General features: G+C 54.7%; 1 protein-coding gene across 3 annotated transcripts in view; it reads right to left on the bottom strand.

Annotated features, from left to right (window-relative positions):
• Positions 1-21,719, bottom strand: part of LOC109901650 (basal cell adhesion molecule) — a 129,822-nt gene that overhangs the window by 12,484 nt on the left and 95,619 nt on the right. The window lies entirely within an intron of this gene.

Below are 21,719 nucleotides of genomic sequence, written 5' to 3'. Positions count from 1 at the left end.
GCAGGGAGAGGTGGACTGGTAGAAACACAGGGAGGAAGCAGGGAGAGGTGGACTGGTAGTAACACAGGGAGGAAGCAGAGAGAGGTGGACTGGTAGTAACACAGGGAGAGGTGGACTGGTAGTAACACAGGGAAGAAGCAGGGAGAGGTCGACTGGTAGTAACACAGGGAGGAAGCAGGGAGAGGTGGACTGGTAGTAACACAGGGAGAGGTGGACTGGTATTAACGCAGGAGGAAGCAGGGAGAGTTGGATGTGTAGTAACCACAGGGAGAGGTGGACTGGTATTAACAGAGGGAGGAAGCAGAGAGAGAGGGACTGGTAGTAACACAGGGAGAGGTGGACTGGGTAGTAACACAGCGGAGGAAGTAGAGAGAGGTGGACTGGTAGTAACACAGGGAGAGGTGGACTGGTAGTAACACAGGGAGGAAGCAGGGAGAGGTGGACTGGTAGTTAACACATGGGAGGGAAGTAGAAAGAGGTGGACTGGTAGTAACACAGGGAGGAAGCAGAGAGAGGTGGACTGGTAGTAAAACAGGGAGGAAGTAGAGAGAGGTGGACTGGTAGTAACACAGGGAGAGGTGGACTGGTAGTAACACAGGGAGGAAGTAGAGAGAGGTGGACTGGTAGTAACACAGGGAGGAAGCAGAGAGAGGTGGACTGGTAGTAACACAGGGAGAGGTGGACTGGTAGTAACACAGGGAGGAGGCAGGGAGAGGTGGACTGGTAGTAACACAGGGAGGAAGCAGGAAGAGGTGGACTGGTAGTAAAACAGGAGGAAGCAGGGAGAGGTGGACTGGTAGTAAAACAGGGAGGAAGCAGGGAGAGGTGGACTGGTAGTAAAAGGGAGGAAGCAGGGAGAGGTGGACTGGTAGTAAAACAGAGAGGAAGCAGGGAGAGGTGGACTGGTAGTAAAACAGGGAGGAAGCAGGGAGAGGTGGACTGGTAGTAACACAGGGAGGAAGCAGGGAGAGGTGGACTGGTAGTAAAACAGGGAGGAAGCAGGGAGAGGTGGACTGGTAGTAAAAACAGGGAGGAAGCAGGGAGAGGTGGACTGGTAATAAAACTAGGAGGAAGCAGGGAGAGGTGGACTGGTAGTAAAAAAGGGAGGAAGCAGGGAGAGATGGACTGGTAGTAAAACAGAGAGGAAGCAGGGAGAGGTGGACTGGTAGTAAAACAGGGAGGAAGCAGGGAGAGGTGGACTGGTAGTAACACAGGGAGAGGTGGACTGGTAGTAACACAGGGAGGAAGCAGGGAGAGGTGGACTGGTAGTAAAACAGGGAGGAAGCAGGGAGAGGTGGACTGGTAGTAAAAAAGGGAGGAAGCAGGGAGAGATGGACTGGTAGTAAAACAGAGAGGAAGCAGGGAGAGGTGGACTGGTAGTAAAACAGGGAGGAAGCAGGGAGAGGTGGACTGGTAGTAACACAGGAGGAAGCAGGGAGAGGTGGACTGGTAGTAAAACAGGGAGGAAGCAGGGAGAGGTGGACTGGTAGTAAAACAGGGAGGAAGCAGGGAGAGGTGGACTGGTAGTAAAACAGGGAGGAAGCAGGGAGAGTGGACTTGGTAGTAAAAAAGGGAGGAAGCAGGGAGAGATGGACTGGTAGTAAAACAGAGAGGAAGCAGGGAGAGGTGGACTGGTAGTAAAACAGGGAGGAAGCAGGGAGAGGTGGACTGGTAGTAACACAGGGAGAGGTGGACTGGTAGTAACACAGGGAGGAAGCAGGGAGAGGTGGACTGGTAGTAAAACAGGGAGGAAGCAGGGAGAGGTGGACTGGTAGTAAAAAAGGGAGGAAGCAGGGAGAGGTGGACTGGTAGTAAAAAGAGAGGAAGCAGGAGAGGTGGACTGGTAGTAAAACAGGGAGGAAGCAGGGAGAGGTGGACTGGTAGTAACACAGGGAGAGGTGGACTGGTAGTAACACAGGGAGGAAGCAGGGAGAGGTGGACTGGTAGTAACACAGGGAGAGGTGGACTGGTAGTAACACAGGGAGGAAGCAGGGAGAGGTGGACTGGTAGTAACACAGGGAGGAAGTAGAGAGAGGTGGACTGGTAGTAACACAGGGAGAAGCAGGGAGAGGTGGACTGGTAGTAGAACAGGGGGAGGAAGTAGAGAGAGGTGGACTGGTAGTAACACAGGGAGGAAGTAGAGAGAGGTGGACTGGTAGTAACACAGGGAGGAAGTGGAGAGGTGGACTGGTAGTAACACAGGGAGGAAGCAGAGAGAGGTGGACTGGTAGTACAAGGGAGGAAGCAGGGAGAGGTGGACTGGTAGTAACACAGGGAGGAAGCAGGGAGAGGTGGACTGGTAGTAACACAGGGAGGAAGCAGGGAGAGGTGGACTGGTAGTAAAACAGGGAGGAAGCAGGGAGAGGTGGACTGGTAGTAAAACAGGGAGGAAGCAGGGAGAGGTGGACTGGTAGTAAAACAGGGAGGAAGCAGGAGAGGTGGACTGGTAGTAAACAGGGAGGAAGCAGGGAGAGGTGGACTGGTAGTAAACAGGGAGGAAGCAGGGAGAGGTGGACTGGTAGTAACACAGGGAGGAAGCAGGGAGAGGTGGACTGGTAGTAACACAGGGAGAGGTGGACTGGTAGTAACACAGGAAGGAAGCAGGGAGAGGTGGACTGGTAGTAACACAAGGAGGAAGCAGGGAGAGTGGACTGGTAGTAACACAGGAAGGAAGCAGGAGAGAGGGGACTGGTAGTAACACAGGGAGGAAGCAGGGAGAGGTGGACTGGTAGTAACACAGGGAGGAAGCAGGGAGAGGTGGACTGTAGTAACACAGGGAGGAAGCAGGGAGGGGGGAGGTGGACTGGTAGTAAAACAGGGAGGAAGCAGGGAGAGGTGGACTGGTAGTAACACAGGAGGAAGCAGGAGAGGTGGACTGGTAGTAACACAGGGAGGAAGCAGGGAGAGGTGGACTGGTAGTAAAACAGGGAGGAAGCAGGGAGAGGTGGACTGGTAGTAACACAGGGAGGAAGCAGGGAGAGGTGGACTGGTAGTAAAACAGGGAGGAAGCAGGGNGGAGAGGTGGACTGGTAGTAACACAGGAGGAAGCAGGGAGAGGTGGACTGGTAGTAACACAGGGAGGAAGCAGGGAGAGGTGGACTGGTAGTAACACAGGGAGGAAGCAGGAGAGGTGGACTGGTAGTAACACAGGAGGAAGCAGGGAGAGGTGGACTGGTAATAACACAGGGAGGAAGCAGGGAGAGTTGGACTGGTAGTAAACAGGGAGGAAGCAGGGAGAGGTGGACTGGTAGTAAAACAGGAGGAAGCAGGGAGAGGTGGACTGGTAGTAACACAGGGAGGAAGCAGGGAGAGGTGGACTGGTAGTAAAACAGGGAGGAAGCAGGGAGAGGTGGACTGGTAGTAACACAGGGAGGAAGCAGGGAGAGGTGGACTAGTAGTAACACAGGGAGAGGTGGACTGGTAGTAACACAGGAAGGAAGCAGGAGAGGTGGACTGGTAGTAACACAGGAGGAAGCAGGGAGAGGTGGACTGGTAGTAACACAGGGAGGAAGCAGGGAGAGGTGGACTGGTAGTAACACAGGAGGAAGCAGGGAGAGGTGGACTGGTAGTAACACAGGAGGAAGCAGGGAGAGGTGGACTGGTAGTAACACAGGGAGGAAGCAGGGAGTTGACTGGTAGTAAACAGGGAGGAAGCAGGGAGAGGTGGACTGGTAGTAACACACAGGGAGGAAGCAGGGAGAGGTGACTGGTAGTAAAACAGGAGGAAGCAGGAGAGGTGGACTGGTAGTAAACAGGAGGAAGCAGGGAGAGGTGGACTGGTAGTAACACAGGGAGGAAGCAGGGAGAGGTGGACTGGTAGTAACACAGGAGAAGCAGGAGAGGTGGACTGGTAGTAAACAGGAGGAAGCAGGGAGAGGTGGACTGGTAGTAAAACAGGGAGGAAGCAGGGAGAGGTGGACTGGTAGTAACACAGAGGAAGCAGGGAGAGGTGGACTGGTAGTAACACAGGGAGGAGCAGGAGAGGTGGACTGGTAGTAAAACAGGGAGGCAGGGAGAGGTGGACTGGTAGTAACACAGGGAGGAAGCAGGAGAGGTGGACTGGTAGTAACACAGGGAGAGGTGGACTGGTAGTACACAGGAAGCAGGGAGAGGTGGACTGGTAGTAACACAGGGAGGAAGCAGGGAGAGTGGGACTGGTAGTAACACAGGAGGAAGCAGGGAGAGGTGGACTGGTAGTAACAAGGAGGAGGAAGCAGGGAGAGGTGGACTGGTAGTAACACAGGGAGGAAGCAGGAGAGGTGGACTGGTAGTAACACAGGGAGGAAGCAGGAGAGGTGGACTGGTAGTAACACAGGGAGGAAGCAGGGAGAGGTGGACTGGTAGTAACAGGGAGGAAGCAGGGAGAGTGGACTGGTAGTACACGGGAGGAAGCAGGAGAGGTGGACTGGTAGTAACAGGGAGGAAGCAGGGAGAGGTGGACTGGTAGTAAACAGGAGGAAGCAGGGAGAGGTGGACTGGTAGTAACACAGGGAGGAGCAGGGAGAGGTGGACTGGTAGTAAACAGGGAGGAAGCAGGGAGAGGTGGACTGGTAGTAAACAGGGAGGAAGCAGGGAGAGGTGGACTGGTAGTAACACAGGGAGGAAGCAGGGAGAGGTGGACTGGTAGTAAAACAGGGAGGAAGCGGGGAGGGTGGACTGGTAGTAAAACAGGGAGGAAGCAGGGAGAGGTGGACTGGTAGTAACACAGGAGGAAGCAGGGAGAGGTGGACTGGTAGTAAAACAGGGAGGAAGCAGGGTGAGGTGGACTGGTAGTAAAAAGGGTGAAGCAGGGAGAGGGTGGACTGGTAGTAACAGGGAGAAGCAGGAGAGGTGGACTGGTAGTAACACAGGGAGGAAGCAGGCAGAGGTGGACTGGTGTAAAACAGGGAGGAAGCAGGGAGAGGTGACTGGTAGTAAAACAGGAGGAAGCAGGGAGAGGTGGACTGGTAGTAAACAGGAGGAAGCAGGGAGAGGTGGACTGGTAGTAAACAAGGAAGCAGGGAGAGGTGGACTGGTAGTAAAACAGAGAGGAAGCAGGGAGAGGTGGACTGGTAGTAAAACAGGAGGAAGCAGGGAGAGGTGGACTGGTAGTAACACAGGGAGAGGTACTGGTAGTAACACAGGGAGGAAGCAGGGAGAGGTGGACTGGTAGTAAAACAGGAGGAAGCAGGAGAGGTGGACTGGTAGTAAAAAGGAGGAAGCAGGGAGAGGTGGACTGGTAGTAAAACAGAGAGGAAGCAGGGAGAGGTGGACTGGTAGTAAACAGGGAGGAAGCAGGGAGAGGTGGACTGGTAGTAACACAGGAGAGGTGGACTGGTAGTAACACAGGGAGGAAGCAGGAGAGGTGGACTGGTAGTAACACAGGGAGGGGACTGGTAGTAACACAGGAGGAAGCAGGGAGAGGTGGACTGGTAGTAACACAGGGGGAAGTAGAGAGAGGTGGACTGGTAGTAACACAGGGAGGAAGCAGGGAGAGGTGGACTGGTAGTAACCACAGGGAGGAAGTAGAGAGAGGTGGACTGGTAGTAACACAGGGAGGAAGCAGAGAGGGTGGACTGGTAGTAACACAGGGAGGAAGCAGGAGAGGTGGACTGGTAGTAACCAGGGAGGAAGCAGAGAGGTGGACTGGTAGTACACAGGGAGGAAGCAGGGAGAGGTGGACTGGTAGTAAAACAGGAGGAAGCAGGAGAGGTGGACTGGTAGTAAACAGGGAGGAAGCAGGAGAGGTGGACTGGTAATAAAACAGAGGAAGCAGGGAGAGGTGGACTGGTAGTAACAACAGGGAGGCAGGGAGAGGTGGACTGGTAGTAAAACAGGGAGGAAGCAGGGAGAGGTGGACTGGTAGTAACACAGGGAGGAAGCAGGGAGAGGTGGACTGGTAGTAACACGGGAGAGGTGGACTGGTAGTAACACAGGAAGGAAGCAGGGAGAGGTGGACTGGTAGTAACACAAGGAGGAAGCAGGGAGAGTGGGACTGGTAGTAACACAGGAGGAAGCAGGGAGAGTGGACTGGTAGTAACACAGGAGGAAGCAGGGAGAGGTGGACTGGTAGTAAACACAGGGAGAGGTGGACTGGTAGTAACACAGGAGGAAGCAGGGAGAGGTGGACTGGTAGTAAACACAGGGAGGAAGCAGGAAGAGGTGACTGGTAGTAACACAGGAGGAAGCAGGGAGAGGTGGACTGGTAGTAACACAGGGAGGAAGCAGGGAGAGGTGACTGGTAGTAACACAGGGAGGAAGCAGGGAGAGGTGGACTGTAGTAAAACAGGGAGGAAGCAGGAGAGGTGGACTGGTAGTAAAACAGGGAGGAAGCAGGGAGAGGTGGACTGGTAGTAACACAGGAGGAAGCAGGGAGAGGTGGACTGGTAGTAAACAGGGAGGAAGCAGGGAGAGGTGGACTGGTAGTAACACAGGGAGGAAGCAGGGAGAGGTGGACTGGTAGTAAACAGGAGGAAGCAGGGAGAGGTGGACTGGTAGTAAAACAGGGAGGAGCAGGGAGAGGTGGACTGGTAGTAAACACAGAGGAAGCAGGGAGAGGTGGACTGGTAGTAAACAGGGAGGAAGCAGGGAGAGGTGGACTGGTAGTAAACACAGGGAGAGGTGGACTGGTAGTAACACAGGAGGAAGCAGGGAGAGGTGGACTGGTAGTAAAACAGGAGGAAGCAGGGAGAGGTGGACTGGTAGTAAAAAAGGGAGGAAGCAGGGAGATGGACTGGTAGTAAAACAGGGAGGAAGCAGGGAGAGGTGGACTGGTAGTAAACAGGGAGGAAGCAGGGAGAGGTGGACTGGTAGTAACACAGGGAGGAAGCAGGGAGAGGTGGACTGGTAGTAAAACAGGGAGGAAGCAGGGAGAGGTGGACTGGTAGTAAACAGGGAGGAAGCAGGGAGAGGTGGACTGGTAGTAAAACAGGGAGGAAGCAGGGAGAGGTGGACTGGTAGTAAAACAGGGGAGGAAGCAGGAGAGGTGGACTGTAGTAAACAGGGAGGAAGCAGGAGAGGTGGACTGGTAGTAAAACAGGGAGGAAGCAGGGAGAGGTGGACTGGTAGTAACACAGGGAGAGGTTGGACTGGTAGTAACACAGGGAGGAAGCAGGGAGAGGTGGACTGGTAGTAAACAGGGAGGAAGCAGGGAGAGGTGGACTGGTAGTAAAAAGGGAGGAAGCAGGGAGAGGTGGACTGGTAGTAAAACAGAGAGGAAGCAGGGAGAGGTGGACTGGTAGTAAACAGGGAGGAAGCAGGGAGAGGTGGACTGGTAGTAACACAGGGAGAGGTGGACTGGTAGTAACACAGGGAGGAAGCAGGGAGAGGTGGACTGGTAGTAACACAGGGAGAGGTGGACTGGTAGTAACACAGGGAGGAAGCAGGGAGAGGTGGACTGGTAGTAACACAGGGAGGAAGTAGAGAGAGGTGGACTGGTAGTAACACAGGGAGGAGCAGGGAGAGGTGGACTGGTAGTAACACAGGGAGGAAGTAGAGAGAGGTGGACTGGTAGTAACACGGGAGAAGCAGGAGAGGTGGACTGGTAGTAAACACGGAGGAAGCAGGGAGAGGTGGACTGGTAGTAACACAGGGAGGAAGCAGGAGAGGGTGGACTGGTAGTAACACAGGGAGGAAGCAGGGAGAGGTGGACTGGTAGTAACACAGGGAGGAAGCAGGGAGAGGTGGACTGGTAGTAACACAGGGAGGAAGCAGGGAGAGGTGGACTGGTAGTAAAACAGAGGAAGCAGGGAGAGGTGGACTGGTAGTAAAACAGGAGGAAGCAGGGAGAGGTGGACTGGTAGTAAAACAGGGAGGAAGCAGGGAGAGTGGACTGGTAGTAAAACAGGGAGGAAGCAGGGAGAGGTGGACTGGTAGTAAAACAGGGAGGAAGCAGGAGAGGTGGACTGGTAGTAACACAGGAGGAAGCAGGAGAGGTGGACTGGTAGTAACACAGGGAGAGGTGGACTGGTAGTAACACAGGAAGGAAGCAGGGAGAGGTGGACTGGTAGTAACACAGGAGGAAGCAGGGAGAGTGGACTGGTAGTAACACAGGGAGGAAGCAGGGAGAGGTGGACTGGTAGTAACACAGGGAGGAAGCAGGGAGAGGTGGACTGGTAGTAACACAGGGAGGAAGCAGGGAGAGGTGGACTGGTAGTAACACAGGGAGGAAGCAGGGAGAGGTGGACTGGTAGTAAACAGGGAGGAAGCAGGGAGAGGTGGACTGGTAGTAACACAGGAGGAAGCAGGGAGAGGTGGACTGGTAGTAAAACAGAGGAAAGCAGGGAGAGGTGGACTGGTAGTAAAACAGGGAGGAAGCAGGGAGAGGTGGACTGGTAGTAACAACAGAGGAAGCAGGGAGAGGTGGACTGGTAGTAACACAGGGAGGAAGCAGGGAGAGGTGGACTGGTAGTAAAAGGGAGGAAGCAGGAGAGGTGGACTGGTAGTAAAACAGGGAGGAAGCAGGAGAGGTGGACTGGTAGTAAACAGGGAGGAAGCAGGGAGAGGTGGACTGGTAGTAAACAGGGAGGAAGCAGGGAGAGGTGGACTGGTAGTAACACAGGGAGAAGCAGAGAGTTGACTGGTAGTAACACAGGGGGGAGGTGGACTGGTAGTACACAGGAAGAAGCAGGGAGAGGTGGACTGGTAGTAACACAGGAGAAGCAGGGGAGAGTGGACTGGTAGTAACACAGGGAGGAAGCAGGGAGAGGTGGACTGGTAGTAACACAGGAGGAAGCAGGAGAGGTGGACTGGTAGTAACACAGGGAGGAAGCAGGAGAGGTGGACTGGTAGTAACACAGGGAGGAAGCAGGGAGAGGTGGACTGGTAGTAAACAGGGAGGAAGCAGGGAGAGGTGGACTGGTAGTAACACAGGGAGGAAGCAGGGAGAGGTGGACTGGTAGTAAACAGGGAGGAAGCAGGGAGGTGGACTGGTAGTAAACAGGGAGGAAGCAGGGAGAGGTGGACTGGTAGTAACACAGGGAGGAAGCAGGGAGAGGTGGACTGGTAGTAAACAGGGAGGAAGCAGGGGGTGGACTGGTAGTAAAAAGGAGGAAGCAGGGAGAGGTGGACTGGTAGTAACACAGGGAGGAAGCAGGGAGAGGTGGACTGGTAGTAAAACAGGGAGGAAGCAGGAGAGGTGGACTGGTAGTAAAACAGGGGAAGCAGGGAGAGGTGGACTGGTAGTAACACAGGGAGGAAGCAGGGAGAGGTGGACTGGTAGTAAACAGGGAGGAAGCAGGGAGGGTGGACTGGTAGTAAAAGGGAGGAAGCAGGGAGAGGTGGACTGGTAGTAAAACAGAGAGGAAGCAGGGAGAGGTGGACTGGTAGTAAAACAGGGAGGAAGCAGGGAGAGTGGACTGGTAGTAACACAGGAGGAAGCAGGAGAGGTGGACTGGTAGTAAACAGGGAGGAAGCAGGGAGAGGTGGACTGGTAGTAAAACAGGAGGAAGCAGGGAGAGGTGGACTGGTAGTAAAACAGGGAGGAAGCAGGGAGAGGTGGACTGGTAGTACAAAGGGAGGAAGCAGGGAGAGATGGACTGGTAGTAAAACAGAGAGGAAGCAGGGAGAGGTGGACTGGTAGTAAACAGGGAGGAAGCAGGGAGAGGTGGACTGGTAGTAACACAGGGAGAGGTGGAGACTGGTAGTAACACACAGGGGGAAGCAGGGAGAGGTGGACTGGTAGTAAAACAGGGAGGAAGCAGGGAGAGGTGGACTGGTAGTAAAAAGGGAGAGAGGGAGAGATGGACTGGTAGTAAAACAGAGGAGGAAGCAGGAGAGGTGGACTGGTAGTAAAACAGGGAGGAAGCAGGGAGAGGTGGACTGGTAGTAACACAGGGAGAGGTGGACTGGTAGTAACACAGGGAGGAAGCAGGGAGAGGTGGACTGGTAGTAACACAGGGAGAGGTGGACTGGTAGTACACAGGGAGGAAGCAGGGAGAGGTGGACTGGTAGTAACACGGGAGGAAGTAGAGAGAGGTGGACTGGTAGTAACACAGGGAGGAAGCAGGGAGAGGTGGACTGGTAGTAGCACAGGAGGAAGTAGAGAGAGGTGGACTGGTAGTAACAACAGGGAGGAAGTAGGGAGAGGTGGACTGGTAGTAACACAGGGAGGAAGCAGGGAGATGTGGACTGGTAGTAACACAGGAGGAAGCAGGGAGAGGTGGACTGGTAGTAACACAGGGAGGAAGCAGGGAGAGGTGGACTGGTAGTAACACAGGGAGGAAGCAGGGAGAGGTGGACTGGTAGTAAAACAGGGAGGAAGCAGGGAGAGGTGGACTGGTAGTAAACAGGAGGAAGCAGGGAGGTGGACTGGTAGTAAAACATGGAGGAAGCAGGGAGAGGTGGACTGGTAGTAAAACAGGAGGAACAGGGAGAGGTGGACTGGTAGTAACACAGGGAGGAAGCAGGGAGAGGTGGACTGGTAGTAACACAGGGAGAGGTGGACTGGTAGTAACACAGGAGGAAGCAGGGAGAGGTGGACTGGTAGTAACACAGGGAGGAAGCAGGGAGTGGTGACTGGTAGTAACACAGGAAGAAGCAGGGAGAGGTGGACTGGTAGTAACACAGGGAGGAAGCAGGGAGAGGTGGACTGGTAGTAACACAGGGAGGAAGCAGGGAGAGGTGGACTGGTAGTAACACAGGAGGAAGCAGGGAGAGGTGGACTGGTAGTAAAACAGGGAGGAAGCAGGGAGAGGTGGACTGGTAGTAACACAGGGAGGAAGCAGGGAGAGGTGGACTGGTAGTAAACAGGGAGGAAGCAGGGAGAGGTGGACTGGTAGTAAAACAGGGAGGAAGCAGGAGAGGTGGACTGGTAGTAACACAGGGAGGAAGCAGGGAGAGGTGGACTGGTAGTAACACAGGGAGGAAGCAGGGAGAGGTGGACTGGTAGTAAAACAGGGAGGAAGCAGGAGAGGTGGACTGGTAGTAAAACAGGGAGGAAGCAGGGAGAGGTGGACTGGTAGTAAAACTAGAGGAAGCAGGGAGAGGTGGACTGGTAGTAAAACAGGGAGGAAGCAGGGAGAGGTGGACTGGTAGTACAACAGGCAGGAAGCAGGGAGAGGTGGACTGGTAGTAACACAGGGAGGAAGCAGGGAGAGGTGGACTGGTAGTAACACAGGGAGAGGTGGACTGGTAGTAACACAGGAAGAAGCAGGGAGAGGTGGACTGGTAGTAACACAGGAGGAAGCAGGGAGAGTGGACTGGTAGTAACACAGGAGGAAGCAGGGAGAGGTGGACTGGTAGTAACACAGGGAGGAGCAGAGAGGTGGACTGGTAGTAACACAGGGAGGAAGCAGGAGAGGTGGACTGTAGTAACACAGGAGGAAGCAGGGAGAGGTGGACTGTAGTAACACAGGGAGGAAGCAGGGAGAGGTGGACTGGTAGTAACACAGGGAGGAAGCAGGGAGAGGTGGACTGGTAGTAACACAGGGAGGAAGCAGGGAGGGTGGACTGGTAGTAACAACAGGGAGGAAGCAGGAGAGGTGGACTGGTAGTAAACAGGGAGGAAGCAGGGGAGAGGGACTGGTAGTAACACAGGGAGGAAGCAGGGAGAGGTGGACTGGTAGTAAAACAGGGAGGAAGCAGGGAGAGGTGGACTGGTAGTAAAGGGAGGAAGCAGGAGAGGTGGACTGGTAGTAACACAGGGAGGAAGCAGGGAGAGGTGGACTGGTAGTAACACAGGGAGGAAGCAGGGAGAGGTTGGGGGAACAACAGGGAGAGGTGGACTGGTAGTAAAACAGGGAGGAAGCAGGGAGAGGTGGACTGGTAGTAACACAGGGAGGAAGCAGGGAGAGTGGACTGGTAGTAACACAGGGAGGAAGCAGGAGAGGTGGACTGGTAGTACACAGGGAGGAAGCAGGGAGAGGTGACTGGTAGTAAACAGGGAGGAAGCAGGGAGAGGTGGACTGGTAGTAACACAGGGAGGAAGCAGGGAGAGGTGGACTGGTAGTAAACAGGGGAAGCAGGAGAGGTGGACTGGTAGTAACAACAGGAGGAAGCAGGGAGAGGTGGACTGGTAGTAAAACAGGGAGGAAGCAGGGAGAGGTGGACTGGTAGTAAAGGGAGGAAGCAGGAGAGATTGACTGGTAGTAAACAGGGAGGAGCAGCAGGAGAGGTGGACTGGTAGTAAAACAGGGAGGAAGCAGGGAGAGGTGGACTGGTAGTAACACAGGGAGAGGTGGACTGGTAGTAACACAGGGAGGAAGCAGGGAGAGGTGGACTGGTAGTAAAACAGGGAGGAAGCAGGGAGAGGTGGACTGGTAGTAAAAAGGGAGGAAGCAGGGAGAGGTGGACTGGTAGTAAAACAGAGAGGAAGCAGGGAGGTGGACTGGTAGTAAAACAGGAGGAAGCAGGAGAGGTGGACTGGTAGTAACACAGGGAGAGGTGGACTGGTAGTAACACAGGGAGGAAGCAGGGAGAGGTGGACTGGTAGTAACACAGGGAGAGGTGGACTGGTAGTAACACAGGGAGGAAGCAGGGAGAGGTGGACTGGTAGTAACACAGGAGAGAAGTAGAGAGAGGTGGACTGGTAGTAACACAGGGAGGAAGCAGGGAGGTGGACTGGTAGTAACACAGGGAGGAGCAGGGAGAGGTGGACTGGTAGTAACACAGGGAGGAAGCAGGAGAGGTGGACTGGTAGTAACACAGGGAGGAAGCAGGGAGAGGTGGACTGGTAGTAACACAGGGAGGAAGCAGGGAGAGGTGGACTGGTAGTAACACAGGGAGGAAGCAGGGAGAGGTGGACTGGTAGTAAAACAGGGAGGAAGCAGGGAGAGGTGGACTGGTAGTAAAACAGGGAGGAAGCAGGAGAGGTGGACTGGTAGTAAACAGGGAGGAAGCAGGAGAGGTGGACTGGTAGTAAAACAGGAGGAGCAGGGAGAGGTGGACTGGTAGTAAAACAGGGAGGAAGCAGGGAGAGGTGGACTGGTAGTAACACAGGGAGGAAGCAGGGAGAGGTGGACTGGTAGTAACACAGGGAGAGGGTGGACTGGTAGTAACACAGGAAGGAAGCAGGGAGAGGTGGACTGGTAGTACACAGGGAGGAAGCAGGGAGAGTGGACTGGTAGTAACACAGGAAGGAAGCAGGAGAGGTGGACTGGTAGTAACACAGGGAGGAAGCAGGAGAGAGTGGACTGGTAGTAACACAGGAGGAAGCAGGGAGAGGTGGACTGGTAGTAACACAGGGAGGAAGCAGGGAGAGGTGGACTGGTAGTAAACAGGGAGGAAGCAGGGAGAGGTGGACTGGTAGTAACACAGGGAGGAAGCAGGGAGAGGTGGACTGGTAGTAACACAGGGAGGAAGCAGGGAGAGGTGGACTGGTAGTAAACAGGGAGGAAGCAGGAGAGGTGGACTGGTAGTAACACAGGGAGAAGCAGGGAGAGTGGACTGGTAGTAACACAGGGAGGAAGCAGGAGAGGTGGACTGGTAGTAACAAGGGAGGAAGCAGGGAGTGGACTGGTAGTAAAACAGGGAGGAAGCAGGGAGAGGTGGACTGGTAGTAACACAGGAGGAAGCAGGGAGAGGTGGACTGGTAGTAACACAGGGAGGAAGCAGGGAGAGGTGGACTGGTAGTAACACAGGAAGAAGCAGGAGAGGTGGACTGGTAGTAAACAGGGAGGAAGCAGGAGAGGTGGACTGGTAGTACACAGGGAGGAAGCAGGGAGAGGTGGACTGGTAGTAACACAGGAGGAAGCAGGGAGGTGGACTGGTAGTAACACAGGAGGAAGCAGGGAGAGGTGGACTGGTAGTAAAACAGGGAGGAAGCAGGGAGAGGTGGACTGGTAGTAACACAGGGAGGAAGCAGGGAGAGGTGGACTGGTAGTAAAACAGGGAGGAAGCAGGAGAGGTGGACTGGTAGTAACACAGGGAGGAAGCAGGGAGAGGTGGACTGGTAGTAACACAGGGAGGAAGCGGGAGGTGGACTGGTAGTAAAACAGGGAGGAAGCAGGGAGAGGTGGACTGGTAGTAAACAGGGAGGAAGCAGGGAGAGGTGGACTGGTAGTAAACAGGGAGGAAGCAGGGAGAGTGGACTGGTAGTAACACAGGGAGAAGCAGGGAGAGGTGGACTGGTAGTAAACACAGGGAGGAAGCAGGGAGAGGTGGACTGGTAGTAACACAGGGAGGAAGCAGGGAGAGTGGACTGGTAGTAACCACAGGGAGAGGTGGACTGGTAGTAACACAGGGAGGAAGCAGGAGAGGTGGACTGGTAGTAAACAGGGAGGAAGCAGGAGAGGTGGACTGGTAGTAACACAGGAGGAAGCAGGGAGAGGTGGACTGGTAGTACACAGGAGGAAGCAGGGAGAGGTGGACTGGTAGTAACACAGGGAGGAAGCAGGGAGAGGTGGACTGGTAGTAACACAGGGAGAGGTGGACTGGTAGTAACACAGGGAGGAAGCAGGAGAGGTGGACTGGTAGTAACACAGGGAGAGGTGGACTGGTAGTAACACAGGGAGGAAGCAGGGAGAGGTGGACTGGTAGTAACACAGGGAGGAAGAGAGAGGTGGACTGGTAGTAACACAGGGAGGAAGCAGGGAGAGGTGGACTGGTAGTACACAGGGAGGAAGCAGGGAGAGGTGGACTGGTAGTAACACAGGGAGGAAGCAGAGAGGGTGGACTGGTAGTAACACAGGAGGAAGCAGGGAGAGTGTGGACTGGGTAACACAGGGAGGAAGCAGGGAGAGGTGGACTGGTAGTACACAGGGAGGAAGCAGGGAGAGGTGGACTGGTAGTAACACAGAGGAAGCAGGGAGAGGTGGACTGGTAGTAACACAGGGAGGAAGCAGGGAGAGGTGGACTGGTAGTAAAACAGGAGGAAGCAGGGAGAGGTGGACTGGTAGTAAAACAGGGAGGAAGCAGGGAGAGGTGACTGGTAGTAACACAGGGAGGAAGCAGGGAGAGGTGGACTGGTAGTAACACAGGGAGGAAGCAGGGAGAGGTGGACTGGTAGTAACACAGGAGAGTGGACTGGTAGTAACACAGGGAGGAAGCAGGGAGAGGTGGACTGGTAGTAACACAGGGAGGAAGCAGGAGAGGTGGACTGGTAGTAACACAGGAGGAAGCAGGGAGAGGTGGACTGGTAGTAACACAGGGAGGAAGCAGGGAGAGGTGGACTGGTAGTAACACAGGAGGAAGCAGGAGAGGTGGACTGGTAGTAACACAGGGAGGAAGCAGGGAGGGTGGACTGGTAGTAACACAGGGAGGAAGCAGGGAGAGGTGGACTGGTAGTAACACAGGAGGAAGCAGGGAGAGGTGGACTGGTAGTAACACAGGGAGGAAGCAGGGAGAGGTGGACTGGTAGTAAAACAGGGAGGAAGCAGGGAGAGGTGGACTGGTAGTAACACAGGGAGGAAGCAGGGAGAGGTGGACTGGTAGTAACACAGGGAGGAAGCAGGAGGAGAGTGGACTGGTAGTAAAACAGGGAGGAAGCAGGGAGAGGTGGACTGGTAGTAACACAGGGAGGAAGCAGGGAGAGGTGGACTGGTAGTAAACAGGAGGAAGCAGGAGAGGTGGACTGGTAGTAAAACAGGAGGAAGCAGGGAGAGGTGGACTGGTAGTAAAACAGGGAGGAAGCAGGAGAGGTGGACTGGTAGTAACACAGGGAGGAAGCAGGGAGAGGTGGACTGGTAGTAACACAGGGAGAGGTGGACTGGTAGTACACAGGAAGGGCAGGAGAGGTGGACTGGTAGTAACACAGGAGGAAGCAGGGAGAGTGGGACTGGTAGTAACACAGGAAGGAAGCAGGGAGAGGTGGACTGGTAGTAACACAGGGAGGAAGCAGGGAGAGGTGGACTGGTAGTACACAGGGAGGAAGCAGGAGAGGTGGACTGGTAGTAACACAGGAGGAAGCAGGGAGAGGTGGACTGGTAGTAACACAGGGAGGAGCAGGAGAGGTGGACTGGTAGTAAACAGGAGGAAGCAGGAGAGGTGGACTGGTAGTACACAGGGAGGAAGCAGGGAGAGGTGGACTGGTAGTAACACAGGGAGGAAGCAGGGAGAGTGGACTGGTAGTAACACAGGGAGGAAGCAGGGAGAGGTGGACTGGTAGTAACACAGGGAGGAAGCAGGGAGAGGTGGACTGGTAGTAAACAGGAGGAACAGGGAGAGGTGGACTGGTAGTAAACAGGAGGAAGCAGGAGAGGTGGACTGGTAGTAACACAGGGAGGAAGCAGGAGAGGTGGACTGGTAGTAAACAGGGAGGAAGCAGGGAGAGGTGGACTGGTAGTAAAACAGGAGGAAGCAGGGAGAGGTGGACTGGTAGTAACACAGGGAGGAAGCAGGAGAGGTGGACTGGTAGTAAAACAGGGAGGAAGCAGGGAGAGGTGGTGACTGGTAGTAAAACAGGGAGGAAGCAGGGAGAGGTGGACTGGTAGTAACACAGAGGAAGCAGGGAGAGGTGGACTGGTAGTAAACAGGGGGAAGCAGGAGAGGTGGACTGGTAGTAACACAGGGAGGAAGCAGGGAGAGGTGGACTGGTAGTAACACAGGGAGGAAGCAGGGAGAGGTGGACTGGTAGTAACACAGGGAGGAAGCAGGGAGAGGTGGACTGGTAGTAACAGGGAGGAAGCAGGAGAGGTGGACTGGTAGTAAAACAGGGAGGAAGCAGGGAGGTGGACTGGTAGTAACACAGGGAGGAAGCAGGGAGAGGTGGACTGGTAGTAAAACAGGAGGAAGCAGGGAGAGGTGGACTGGTAGTAAACAGGGAGGAATCAGGGAGAGGTGGACTGGTAGTAACACAGGGAGAGGTGACTGGTAGTAACACAGGGAGGAAGCAGGGAGAGGTGGACTGGTAGTAAAACGGGAGGAAGCAGGGAGAGGTGGACTGGTAGTAACCAGGGAGGAAGCAGGGAGAGGTGGACTGGTAGTAACACAGGGAGGAAGCAGGAGAGGTGGACTGGTATACACAGGAGGAAGCAAGAGAGAGGTGACTGGTAGTAACACATGGAGAGGTGGACTGGTAGTAACACACAGGAAGGAAGCACAGGAGAGGTGGACTGGTAGTAACACAGGGAGGAAGCAGGGAGAGGTGGACTGGTAGTAACACAGGGAGAAGCAGGGAGAGGTGGACTGGTAGTAACACAGGGAGGAAGCAGGAGAGGTGGACTGGTAGTAACACAGGGAGGAAGCAGGGAGAGGTGGACTGGTAGTAACACAGGGAGGAAGCAGGGAGGGTGGACTGGTAGTAACACAGGGAGGAAGTGAAAGAGGTGGACTGGTAGTACACACAGGAGGAAGCAGAGAGAGGTGGACTGGTAGTAACACGGGGGAAGCATAGAGAGGTGGACTGGTAGTACACAGGGAGGAAGCAGAGAGAGGTGGACTGGTAGTAACACGGGAGAGGTGGACTGGTAGTAAACAGGGAGGAAGCAGGGAGAGGTGGACTGGTAGTAAAACAGGAGGAAGCAGGGAGAGGTGGACTGGTAGTAACACAGGAGGAAGCAGGGAGAGGTGGACTGGTAGTCACAGGAGGAAGCAGGGAGAGGTGGACTGTAGTAACACAGGGAGGAAGCAGGGAGAGGTGCCTGGTAGTAACACAGGGAGAGGTGGACTGGTAGTAACACAGGAAGGAAGCAGGGAGAGGTGGACTGGTAGTAACACAGGGAGGAAGCAGGAGAGTGGGGACTGGTAGTAACAACAGAAGGAAGCAGGGAGAGGTGGACTGGTAGTAACACAGGAGGAAGCAGGGAGAGGTGGACTGGTAGTAACACAGGGAGGAAGGCAGGGAGGTGGACTGGTAGTAACACAGGGAGGAAGCAGGAGAGGTGGACTGGTAGTAAAACAGGGAGGAAGCAGGGAGAGGTGACTGGTAGTAACACGGAGGAAGCAGGGAGAGGTGGACTGGTAGTAACACAGGGAGAAGAGCAGGGAGAGGTGGACTGGTAGTAAAACAGAGGAAGCAGGGAGAGGTGGACTGGTAGTAAAACAGGAGGAAGCAGGGAGAGGTGGACTGGTAGTAAAACAGGAGGAGCGGGAGAGGTGGACTGGTAGTAACACAGGGAGAGGTGGACTGGTAGTAACACAGGGAGGAAGCAGGGAGAGGTGGACTGGTAGTAACACAGGGAGGAAGCAGGGAGAGGTGGACTGGTAGTACACAGGGAGGAAGCAGGGAGAGGTGGACTGGTAGTAACACAGGAGGAAGGTAGAAAGAGTGGACTGGTAGTAAACAGGAGGAAGCAGGGAGAGGTGGACTGGTAGTAACACAGGGAGGAGTAGAGAGAGGTGGACTGGTAGTAACACAGGGAGGAAGCAGAGAGAGTGGACTGGTAGTAACACAGGGAGAGGTGGACTGGTAGTAACACAGGGAGGAAGCAGGGAGAGGTGGACTGTAGTAACACAGGGAGGAAGCGGAGAGGTGGACTGGTAGTACACAGGGAGAGGTGGACTGGTAGTAACACAGGGAGGAAGCAGGGAGAAGTGGACTGGTAGTAACACAGGGAGGAAGCAGGAGAGGTGGACTGGTAGTAACACAGGAAGGAAGCAGGGAGAGGTGGACTGGTAGTAACCAGGGAGGAAGCAGGGAGAGTGGGACTGGTATAAACACAGGGAGGAAGCAGGGAGAGGTGGACTGGTATTAAACACAGGGAGGAAGCAGGGAGGGTGGACTGGTAGTACACAGGGAGGAAGCAGGGAGAGGTGGACTGGTAGTAACACAGGGAGGAAGCAGGGAGAGGTGGACTGGTAGTAAAAACAGGGAGGAGCAGGGAGAGGTGGACTGGTAGTAAAACAGGAGGAAGCAGGGAGGTGGACTGGTAGTAACACAGGGAGGAGCAGGGAGAGTGGACTGGTAGTAAAACAGGGAGGAAGCAGGGAGAGGTGGACTGGTAGTAAAAAAGGAGGAAGCAGGGAGAGGTGGACTGGTAAGTAAAACAGAAGGAGCAGGGAGAGGTGGACTGGTAGTAAAACAGGAGGAAGCAGGGAGAGGTGGACTGGTAGTACACAGGGAGGGGTGGACTGGTAGTAACACAGAGGAAGCAGGGAGAGTGACTGGTAGTAACACAGGGAGAGGTGGACTGGTAGTAAAACACAGGGAGGAGCAGGGAGAGGTGGACTGGTAGTAACACAGGGAGGAAGTAGAGAGAGGTGGACTGGTAGTAACACAGGGAGGAAGCAGGGAGAGGTGGACTGGTAGTAGAACAGGGAGGAAGTAGAGAGAGGTGGACTGGTAGTAACACAGGAGGAAGTAGGGAGAGGTGGACTGGTAGTAACACAGGGAAGCAGGGAGAGGTGGACTGGTAGTAACAACAGGGAGGAAGTAGAGAGAGGTGGACTGGTAGTACACAGGGAGGAAGTAGGGAGAGGTGGACTGGTATAACACAGGGAGGAAGTAGAGAGAGGTGGACTGGTAGTAAACAGGGAGGAAGCAGGAGAGGTGGACTGGTAGTAACACAGGGAGGAAGCAGGGAGAGGTGGACTGGTAGTAACACAGGGAGGAAGCAGGAGAGGTGGACTGGTAGTAACACAGGGAGGAAGGGAGAGGTGGACTGGTAGTAAAACAGGGAGGAAGCAGGGAGAGGTGGACTGGTAGTAAAACAGGGAGGAAGCAGGGAGAGGTGGACTGGTAGTAAACAGGGAGAAGCAGGGAGAGGTGGACTGGTAATAAAACAGGGAGGAAGCAGGGAGAGGTGGACTGGTAGTAAAACAGGGAGGAAGCAGGGAGAGGTGGACTGGTAGTAACACAGGGAGGAAGCAGGGAGAGATGAACTGGTAGTAACACAGGGAGGAAGCAGGGAGAGGTGGACTGGTAGTAACACAGGGAGGAAGCAGGGAGAGGTGGACTGGTAGTAACACAGGGAGGAAGCAGGGAGAGGTGGACTGGTAGTAACAGGGAGGAAGCAGGGAGAGGTGGACTGGTAGTAACACAGGGAGGAAGCAGGAAGAGGTGGACTGGTAGTAACACAGGGAGGAAGCAGGAGAGGTGGACTGGTAGTAACACAGGGAGGAAGTAGGGAGAGGTGGACTGGTAGTAACACAGGGAGGAGGCAGAGAGAGGTGGACTGGTAGTAACACAGGGAGGAAGTAGAGAGAGGTGGACTGGTAGTAACACAGGGAGGAAGCAGGGAGAGGTGGACTGGTAGTAACACAGGGAGAGGTGGACTGGTAGTAACACAGGGAGGAAGCAGGGAGAGGTGGACTGGTAGTAAACAGGGAGGAAGCAGGGAGAGGTGGACTGGTAGTAACACAGGAGGAAGCAGGGAGAGGTGGACTGGTAGTAACACAGGGAGGAAGCAGGGAGAGGTGGACTGGTAGTAACACAGGGAGGAAGTAGAGAGAGTGGACTGGTAGTAACACAGGGAGAGGTGGACTGGTAGTAACACAGGAAGGAAGCAGGGAGAGGTGGACTGGTAGTAACACAGGGAGGAAGCAGGGAGAGTGGGACTGGTAGTAAACCAGGAAGGAAGCAGGGAGAGGTGGACTGGTAGTAACACAGGGAGGAAGCAGGGAGAGGTGGACTGGTAGTAACACAGGGAGGAAGCAGGGAGAGGTGGACTGGTAGTAACACAGGGAGGAAGCAGGGAGAGGTGGACTGGTAGTAAAACAGGGAGGAAGCAGGGAGAGGTGGACTGGTAGTAAAACAGGGAGGAAGCAGGAGAGGGTGGACTGGTAGTAACACAGGGAGGAAGCAGGGAGAGGTGGACTGGTAGTAAAACAGGAGGAAGCAGGGAGAGGTGGACTGGTAGTAAAAAAGGGAGGAAGCAGGGAGAGGTGGACTGGTAGTAAAACAGAGAGGAAGCAGGGAGAGGTGGACTGGTAGTAAAACAGGGAGGAAGCAGGGAGAGGTGGACTGGTAGTAACACAGGGAGAGGTGGACTGGTAGTAACACAGGGAGGAAGCAGGGAGAGGTGGACTGGTAGTAACACAGGGAGAGGTGGACTGGTAGTAACACAGGGAGGAAGCAGGGAGAGGTGGACTGGTAGTAACACAGGGAGGAAGCAGGGAGAGGTGGACTGGTAGTAACACAGGGAGGAAGCAGGGAGAGGTGGACTGGTAGTAACACAGGGAGGAAGCAGGGAGAGGTGGACTGGTAGTAAAACAGGGAGGAAGCAGGGAGAGGTGGACTGGTAGTAAAACAGGGAGGAAGCAGGGAGAGGTGGACTGGTAGTAACACAGGGAGGAAGCAGGGAGAGGTGGACTGGTAGTAAAACAGGGAGGAAGCAGGGAGAGGTGGACTGGTAGTAAAAAGGGAGGAAGCAGGGAGAGGTGGACTGGTAGTAAAACAGAGAGGAAGCAGGGAGAGGTGGACTGGTAGTAAAACAGGGAGGAAGCAGGGAGAGGTGGACTGGTAGTAACACAGGGAGAGGTGGACTGGTAGTAACACAGGGAGGAAGCAGGGAGAGGTGGACTGGTAGTAACACAGGGAGAGGTGGACTGGTAGTAACACAGGGAGGAAGCAGGGAGAGGTGGACTGGTAGTAACACAGGGAGGAAGTAGAGAGAGGTGGACTGGTAGTAACACAGGAGGAAGCAGGGAGAGGTGGACTGGTAGTAACACAGGGAGGAAGCAGAGAGAGGTGGACTGGTAGTAACACAGGGAGGAAGTAGGGAGAGGTGGACTGGTAGTAACACAGGGAGGAAGCAGAGAGGTGGACTGGTAGTAACACAGGGAGGAGTAGAGAGAGGTGGACTGGTAGTAACACAGGGAGGAAGCAGAGAGAGGTGGACTGGTAGTAACACAGGGAGGAAGCAGGGAGAGGTGGACTGGTAGTAACACAGGGAGGAAGCAGGGAGAGGTGGACTGGTAGTAAACAG

The sequence above is a fragment of the Oncorhynchus kisutch genome, linkage group LG13 (assembly GCF_002021735.2).
Source record: "Oncorhynchus kisutch isolate 150728-3 linkage group LG13, Okis_V2, whole genome shotgun sequence".
NCBI classification, from domain to species: Eukaryota; Metazoa; Chordata; class Actinopteri; order Salmoniformes; family Salmonidae; genus Oncorhynchus; species Oncorhynchus kisutch.
The sequence above is the reverse complement of the archived record's forward strand: the minus strand, read 5'-3'. Positions and strand labels throughout refer to the sequence as shown.